Source organism: Manis pentadactyla, chromosome X (genome assembly GCF_030020395.1).
Source record: "Manis pentadactyla isolate mManPen7 chromosome X, mManPen7.hap1, whole genome shotgun sequence".
NCBI lineage: Eukaryota > Metazoa > Chordata > Mammalia > Pholidota > Manidae > Manis > Manis pentadactyla.
In genome coordinates this window covers 46,735,908-46,744,554 of record NC_080038.1, presented here as the reverse complement: position 1 = coordinate 46,744,554, position 8,647 = coordinate 46,735,908, and the positions used below count along the sequence as shown (strand labels likewise).

The 8,647-nt window shown below is 49.9% G+C and overlaps 1 long non-coding RNA gene across 2 annotated transcripts; it reads left to right on the top strand.

Annotated features, from left to right (window-relative positions):
- Window positions 1–644: 644 nt before the first annotated feature.
- On the top strand, window positions 645–2,040 carry LOC130681856 (uncharacterized). 2 transcript variants are annotated; one of them, XR_008995062.1, is made up of 3 exons: window positions 645–970; window positions 1,504–1,620; window positions 1,794–2,040. It is a non-coding gene; the product is annotated as an uncharacterized LOC130681856 (long non-coding RNA). The 2 variants fall into 2 exon arrangements; XR_008995063.1 differs by lacking the exon at window positions 645–970 and adding an exon at window positions 977–1,397.
- The last annotated feature ends 6,607 nt before the right edge of the window (window positions 2,041–8,647 follow it).

The window sequence follows — 8,647 nt, the reverse complement described above, 5'->3', positions numbered from 1 at the left end:
ACGGGCACCGACCTCGCTGGGCTCCCTCCGCCCGCAGGCCCGAAACCGGCCCGGCCGAGCGCAGCCCCGTCCTTCCGGCCGCCCGTTGCTCTGGTTCCGGGGACGGGACTGCGGGAGCCTGTCGCGCCGGCGGACGGCCGGACCCGGGCCACTCGGCCCGGTCCGCTTCTTTCTTTTCCCTGCTGGTCGTCGTCACGCCCTTCTCCTCCTCAGCCACCACCTCACGGCTGTGCGCGGAAAGCCAGCGAGGAAGGTGGCTTTTCCTCCCGGACTGCTGGCGCTCTGTTTCTCCGGCCTGCTGGGGGCAGTGTGGCGCCACGCGCCCGTCCTCCTGCCCGTCACTCCCCCGCCCCTCGCGCCCGAAAAAACAGCGCGGAGGCTTTTCAGCGAAAACCGGCCGCTTTTCTGCTGCGCCTGCGCCCGCGCCCGCGCCGCGCGGCTCCCGGCGCCGCAGCTTCTTCCGGCCTTGGGGCCTGCCGGCACAACTCACGGCCCGAGGAGAAAACCCATTTGCTCTTTCACTTTGGCCTTTCTCCTCCGGGGGCGACCGGTCCGCTGCTCAACAACTGGCCTCTCTGGGTCTCTGCGTCTAGTCGGTGGCTTTCCCCACGTTGTTTTCGCTTTTACGAACCGTCCTGAGTAAATCCTTCGGTCTTGCCGGTGGACCTCGCTGTCGAAAATTCGGAGGACGGATACGGACCGTAACCTAAACCACAGTGCCCGCAGCCCACGGGTCGACCAGGGGTGCTATTTCTGATAAACGGCCGCACAGCGGGGGCTTCTTCAATGTAGTGACGTCCATTTTTGCGCCACGACTTCAACCTCCTCCTCTGTAAACTCAATTGCACCTGTTTCAAAATCGCTCTCTCAGCTTTACAGCCACCTCACTGAAAAATGATACAGACACATCGTAAATGTCGAACGCTTGGGGGAATCTTGAGTTCAAAACATTATTACCTGTGATCCAAGGGTGAGCAGCACAGCTCACCGCTGTGCGGGCAGGAACTGTGGTGCATGTTTGTTTGTTGAGCTCCTTCGTCCTCGGCACCAGAGCGGTACCTAGCACTTAGTGGGTGCCCAATACATACGGTGACGTTTTGAAAAGTTTACTTGCCTGGTCATTTCCCTTTATGTATGTCGGACCTAATCTTTTCCTAGCCCTGGATTACAACATAGCAACAGGAGCCTATCTGATTCCTTTTTCATTTGGCCCTGTGCGGTTGGCATTCGTGTAGGTCATTAAACATGCCTTAAGAACCCGTTTTTCTGACCTCGGACAGGTCAGATGACTTCGCGAAGGCCATCTAGCTTCTTGGTGACAGAGGCGAGTCAGAGCCCAGGTCTTTGCCGTCTCAAGGCTCTCTCCTTCGTTGCACAGTAATCTCAGTGAGACTGAGGTGACTAAGGGGTAGTAGCACGGAATTGCCGTGCTAGAGGTGGTGCATCTCCTGGGTTTTACGGACCCGAGTATTGCATAGGATAAAAGATGTTCTGTCGTTGTAGAAGTCGCTCACGGTCAGTGACGAAAATTTGGAGGACAGGTAATGAAAGCTTGATAAAGAAATCCAATGGTTTCCGCAGTCCCATCACCCAGTGATGACCACTTAACAATATTTCAGCGTAAGTATCCTTAGGGGCTTTTCATTCATTAAGGTGCACTTTAGACATGAGGTTCATGTTGCATAATGACTTGAATATCTCTTTCTAAACGCAGATTTTCAGCAGGTTACCCTCGTCACTAAACACCTTTTGAAAAAGACTTTAAAATGCTTTATTCATTTCTCTTCCTACAGGAATACACAGTGGAAAAGAGTGAAACAAGCAATACCTGAGGTGGAGAGGAGAAATGCCCTGCGATCCCCGCCCCAGTGGTCGATATCATCGTGTAACCTTGCTAACTGAGTAAGGCAGGCATCACGGTTGTCCTGCTCTGCGTCTGCCCAGCATTGTATTCTCGGCACCCCCACAAAACAGCGCCTAGCTGTGAGCTCGCAACACGTATTCATGGAATAAATGAACAAGTACCTCTTTTCTTCCCGATGCTCTTCTTTGCACGTATTATTTATCGTTTTATAATACTCGAGTGGTACTGTATGAACGGTCTCCTACATTGCTTCTCCCCTTCCCCCTTCCGTTTAACACAGTACTGTGGACGATTCCTATGTTATTACACTTTTAAGGACGTTTCGCTGGCTCTTTTACTCTCTTCCCAATGCACCTTTTATTTCATTCTAGTGCTGGGAAGAGCAGGAAAGCATCCTGCAAACCGGTGAGCAATCTAGAGGTGGTAGACCTGGGACCTGAACACTGGGGCCCTCTTTGAGGAGCCAGGAGACCCTGGGCGACGCACTCCTCCCCCGTGTGCCACAGTCTGCACAGGTGTACAGTGAGGGTGGCGGGAATGGCACCTGCTTCGTGGGGTGGTGAGCAGCATATACAACCCAACAGGTTCTTTGCTTGCTTCCTGGCACTTATGGAGATCATGTTATCGGTGGTATTATTATTACTATTATTATTAATTATTCTCTCCAGTATTCGCTGTAATGTCTGTAGCAGGTACAGATGTCCAAGCCACAAGACTGTGACGAAATGCACCCTTTACATTTGCTTACAGCAGATACCTGTTCTTCAACCACCCATTCCTGCTTTCTGGTGGAAAACACACTAGCAACTTCTAGGGAAAGTCAGTCAAGGAAATGTGCAGGAGGAACGCGCATTGGTACATTCCTCAAAGATTATCCCGTCACAGAGTGAAACAAAAAAGCTGTACGTACACATCTTTCACCATCTCTGATATGTGTAACAGATTTCAGGAGTGGATTTACTGCGTCGAAAAGACGTGAACAAAGTACTTTGAACGCTCTTGGTGTACACTGCAAAAAGACACAAAACCCATTTGTATTGTCACCGACATTCTGTGAGGAGTCTTGGTTTTCTGTACTCTCACGAGCATTCATTCAGTGGGTCGTAAATGTACTTAGCCTTTTCATTTTAACAGCTGCAGGTGACGATCTTGACCCACATTCAGGCACATACATTGCAGATGCTCTTCTTATGTGTGTGTGGCTTTTTAGTCACTTGTGGTTTTCCAGATGCACAGATACTTTGGTTTTTACGTAGCTAATTCCATCCATCCTTTCACGCATAGCATCACTCTTTGTTACAAAGGTGGGGGGAAAAAAACACCTTCCTGATCCACCCGTCCTGTTACTTGTTTTTGTCCCTAATCTTCCCTGTGCTTCCAGTCCCCTGCCAAAACTCCCCACTGAAATCCCTGGGAGACCCCAAAAAAACAAATGAAGTTTCACAATAACCAGAGAGAGTTGGGACTTACCTGCAACTACGTGGCAACATCAGAGATTTCCCACTACCTAAAAGGCTGACTGACATGTCTCTCTGATGCATCGCAGGACACCTTTCAGTAGGTCGAGGAGGTGCCAGAGCCTGCTTTGGCCGGGCCACATGGGTGCCCACAAATGAGAATTTAACCCTGAAAGGAATAACATGCCCTCTGCACCCGCTATAGCCGTAGAGGTAGGAGAATTTCTTTTCGGTGGTATAGTTGAATTGGACAGCCCCCACCCACCCACCCCCAGCGTTCCTTGGAGAACAATGTAATCCTGTTGCCAGGTGCAGGAAGAATGAGTCTCTAACTATGGAGACTGACTGGAGAGCACTTGCAGGGATGCTGGGCGGGGGTGCGAGTGGGTGGGCACTAAATGCTAACAGCACTGCAGAGATCTCCACCCTTTTGGTTAATGGCCTTAAGCCTGAGAGATCAGCAGCTGTTCAGAAGCAGAAAATGGGCTGGCAGACCTTGCCATCCAGGAGGTACAACAATTGGTCCAACATTTTGTGCATATTGTGATAAACAAAGAGAAAACTTCACTCACAGACGGATGGCACTACAACCGAAACGGGTGGGGGGCCGGGGCAACGAAAGTCCCTCGACAAGCACAGCACAGCTAGACGACGCATGTGCCGTCGGCGTGCTTTATGATTTCAGCATGCTGTGGAAACAACTGACCGCTGTTGTTACTCGCATGACGCTTGGTGAGCAGGTTCAAGCTTACGAGAAGCCTTTCTCCTCCCTCAAGGAATTGGCCATCATCAGAGTCGAAACTCATCCTAGGAAACAAACCCATGAGACAACAGGAAATTCCTTGGCCGACCAGTGTGCTAAACAATTTGCTCCCATCCAGGTTCATCGAAGTGAAGATGGTCTGGTAACTCCAGATCATTTCTATGAAACCTTGAGACAACCACAGTCACAAGCATTCCATTCTGTGAGAAGGATACTGGGAGTATGGCGATTCCTCCCCCACAAAAGACAGGAGATTAAACATCGATTTACCATATGATCCAGCAATTCCAATTCTGGGTATATGCCCAAAAGAACTGGAAACAGAGACTTGAACAGATATGTGTACTCCCATGTTCAGAGGCAGCACTATCCACAATAGCTAAAAGGTGGGAGTGGCCCAAGTGTCTGCTGACAAACGAATGGGTTAACAAAACGTGGTATGTGTGACGATGCAATATTACATAGCCTTGAAAAGGGAGGGAATTCTGACATGTGCTACGACATGGATGAGCCCTGAAGACATCATGCTAAGTGAAGTAGACCCGTCGCAAAAAGACAAAGACTGTATGATTCCATTCCTATGAGGTAAGCAGAGTAGTCCAATTGCTAGAGACAGAAAGCCGACTGGCAGTTGCCAGGGGCTGGGAGGTGGGTGGGGAAATGGGCAGTTATTGTTTAGCTGGTACAGAGTTTCAGTTTTGCAAGACAGAAAGAGTTTGGGAGATGGATGATAGTGAGGATTGCACAACAGTGTGAATGTACTTATTACCAACAGACTGTACACTTTAAAACGGTGAACGTTACGTCACGTATGTTTTAGCAAACACACACACACAAACTACACACAAAGATTTTGGGAGAAATCTGGGTGTTGCCTCCAATCAGATGGGCTATGGAGACACCGAGGCTGCTGTCTGGTCTCTCCAGTGTCTCTGAAATGGAGCTTGATGAAGAATTTGCAGGCTATGACCTATCAGAGTACACAAACTTGAGAACTACTTTTGGACAGCATTGATGGGACATTTTTTAATTGGACAGAAGACGAGATCTCCAGGGTATGTTCCACCCGCTACACTGCATAACCCTGAAAACACCGTGAAGGAAGGTGGGACATGGACAGGAACCAGAGCTTCAAGGGACCTTTGAGGATTTACACGTGGCCATCACACAGCTTCTTGCATACCAATGAATTAAATACATCCATAATACCGTCGGCCTCTCCATGGCATGTTTATTTATTTCCTCAAAAGATTTCCCTTTTTATTAAGGCATTATAGACATATACTCTTATGAAGGTTTCACATGAAAAAACAATGTGGTTACTACATTTACTCCATGGCATGTTTAGAGACTTTCCCTTGTTGCAAGGCAACAGCTCTTCTGGTGACTAAAAAAGATTGGAATTTGCCTTTCCTACCTGGAGAATCCCTACTTGCCTTTATAATGAGAGAGGTACGCATTTTACTGGAACCGTAATTAAGAAACTGTAAGGCGTTGCCTGCGAGCCAAAAGTTACACTATCCTTAACCATCCTCTACCCTCACTCACTCTGCTTTTTTCTTTCTACTCCTCTCCAGTCTTCCCTTTCTCCTCCACCCTTCCTCAATACCCCCAAATGTTTGTCATTTTCTTGCTCAGGCTTGTGAGGCTGTCTTGCCGCCTGAGGGGTTCAGCCCCGGGCAAGCTCACTATGGCTTCCGTGAGGCCGAGAAATGACAACGCAACGTTCTTGGGGTAGAAGGGTTTATACGTGGCTTTATTCTCCCAGCGCTGGGACAACATGTTGGTCGAGCACTGGGATCCCGTCCGCATCCAGCAGTCTGCAGGCCCGTAACCCACCTCCCTCTCTGCCTCTGCGCAGTGCACGGGGGCGCAGCTCTTTACATAGTGACTCAGCCAGTAATAGCTCATTGCCCGCGGGTGTGGAAGCATTCGCCTAGCAGGAGGCCAACTACATCATCGAGGAGCTTAGGGTCAGGTGAGGATCCAGGCCACAGGAACTTCCGTTTCCCCCACAGAAGCTAACGTCACCTATTGGCTCTGCTCACCTTCCCCTGTCAGTCCCACTGACCTTTTACCGATCCCCCATTCCCTACCCTCAGAGAAATCCCTGCAGCGTTACTGCTGCCGTGTCAGGCACATCCCACGCAAACCGGATCTCGGACAGATCCCCAAAATTAACACCACCTCCCCGAAATGCAACTCGAAGAAGGGGAACTGGTTTTTATCCAAAGGAAACATTTGCTTGTAATTCAAGGTCATGGGCCCAAGTCACTGCAAGTGACCCACGTCAGGCTGAAATGGGTGGGTATCCTTGGCTGGCTCAGCCCCAACACCAGCTTCACCCAGGAAAGATGCACGGCAAAAAGCACAGTGCTCTTCCGTCCTGGAGAACACCCAGGGTGTGATTCAAATTTCATTGTGGGCCCACTGCTTCTTGGCTTTTTGTTGTTGTTGCTTTCTTTTAACCGGCCAGCTGGGCTGGGTCATGTTATGTCACCCATCTCTTTTCGTCTTTCCGACCGTACAGCCGGACAGGATCACCTGTTTGGTTGTGGGGTCACACCCTTACTCCTGCACGGGAACAGTCCGTGGGAAGGAGCAAGAACATCCCTCTGCAAAACACCCATTCTCATCAGGGGACGAGAAGGAGCTCCGTGAAGAACGTCAACAGCTTGGGAGCGACCTAGGTGTGCTCGCCGCCACCGGGAACAGGTCTTACGGTGCACTCTTCTCTGGAGGAGGGGCTCTGTTGCGCTGCTGAAGAAGTTCGATGCAGTGTCTGGGTTTCCCGTGCTCTCTCATCCGTGAAGTTGCCAGAGCGGCCAACGATGCCACCCAAAGTACTGACATGCTTGAGAGGTGCCGGGACTCCAGTGGCTGCTGCTCATCATCGACCGGCATTAGACACCATGCTGGCACCTAGGGATGCACTTGTGCGGTTGACAACGACGAGTGCTGCCCCGTACGACCACCCAAACCTCTCAGATGTCCTTTTGGAGAATCAGCACATCTGTGAAGCCAGCCGAAACGTTTGTCGAGTGCACGACCCACTCCTGCACTCTGGGCCCTCCCGTCGTCATTGGGTGGCTGAGCACGGGACCCCTGTCCCTGAGTATTCCCAACAGGGATATACAGTCCTGGGGATGCACTTTCCCCCAAGGGCTACTGATCATTTTCCTTTGAATTCTGATAAGAATACTCCTCGTCAACTGCATCCAATCACATCTAATCAAGACCGGCAGCACTGTCCTATCCAAGCAGATGATCCTGTCAAGCAGTGATTAAGGGCCAGAAGACCGAAGAACAAACTACTTCCCCAACCCGCTATGAGAGACCCCTTGACTCAGTGCACAGCCCTTGTACGTCGCTGTTGCTTCCTCTCCGAAAGCAACTGGCTGATGACAAAGGCACTTCACCTTGTTTAAGAGGAGGCGCCGTGAAATGATTCAAAGAGACCCCAGTTTTCCTTGCTTCAGACCTTGCCTCCTTTAACTTCTCTTCTCTTCTTTCTCTTCTCTTCTCTTCTCTTCTCTTCTCTTCTCTTCTCTTCTCTTCTCTTCTCTTCTCTTCTCTTCTCTTCTCCTCTCTTCTCTTCTCTTGGCCTCGCTTCTCTTCGCCTCACTTCTCTTCTCTTTTCTCCTCCCTCCTCCACCTTGGGTTTGGTGGTTGTTACTTCCACCGACCAGAAGACAACAAGCAGTAAAGCAGACAAAAAGCAGCTCTCCGAGAGCTCTTTTGATACCTGCTGCAATGAGATTGCACCAAGGAGCCCAGCAGGACACACGAAAAAGGCGGACCAGTTTCCCCACCATTCCAACCACACATTGGTAGCACTTAAGCCAACAAACTAAACTGCAACCTGGGAAATACCACAGTCATCACCTCTCTTCTCCTTTCCCCAGAAAAGCTCTAGTTCTGCTTCGCTTCAGAGATCGTCCTGGTCTTAAGGGGATGCACATCAGCTGAATAAAGATTTTAGCCTCTGTTTGAATTGCTTTCACTCACTTTTTTTCTCAGCAGTTCTACCACTAGCCTGACCCCAGTTTGCTAGCAGCCAAGGCAAGGAGTTCTACAGGATCACTTGCGTGAACTACAGTCACCACTGGGCCAAAACAAACCATTTTCTCAGGGCAAGCCCAAGCGTTCCTGGTACTGAGAGTCAAGGGAAATCTGTGCCTTAGTCATCTGTCCCTCAGTACGGTTTGTATTGTACAGACATTCTTAGCAGTGATCTGAGTAGCCGTTTGCTTTCTCAGCTGCTTAGTGGGGATAATTACACTAACCTACCCGATAAGGTTTCCGTCATGAATGAGGCTACCGTGCATCCAAAGGACTCAGCACAGAGCCTGACACATAATAAGTAGTACGTGCTCTGTAACTCTCAGCCAGCCCACGACGATGGCTTTGTGACGGATAAGAGCACAAGCTCTGGAATCGTAACTTGGGGGAAGTAAAGAATTTCCCTACATCCTTACAATGCAGATAAAAGGTGTGTGTGCCGAAACAATGCAAGCTCATGTGCTGTTAGGAAACAAATACAGGGAAACCTATGGTTTGCTG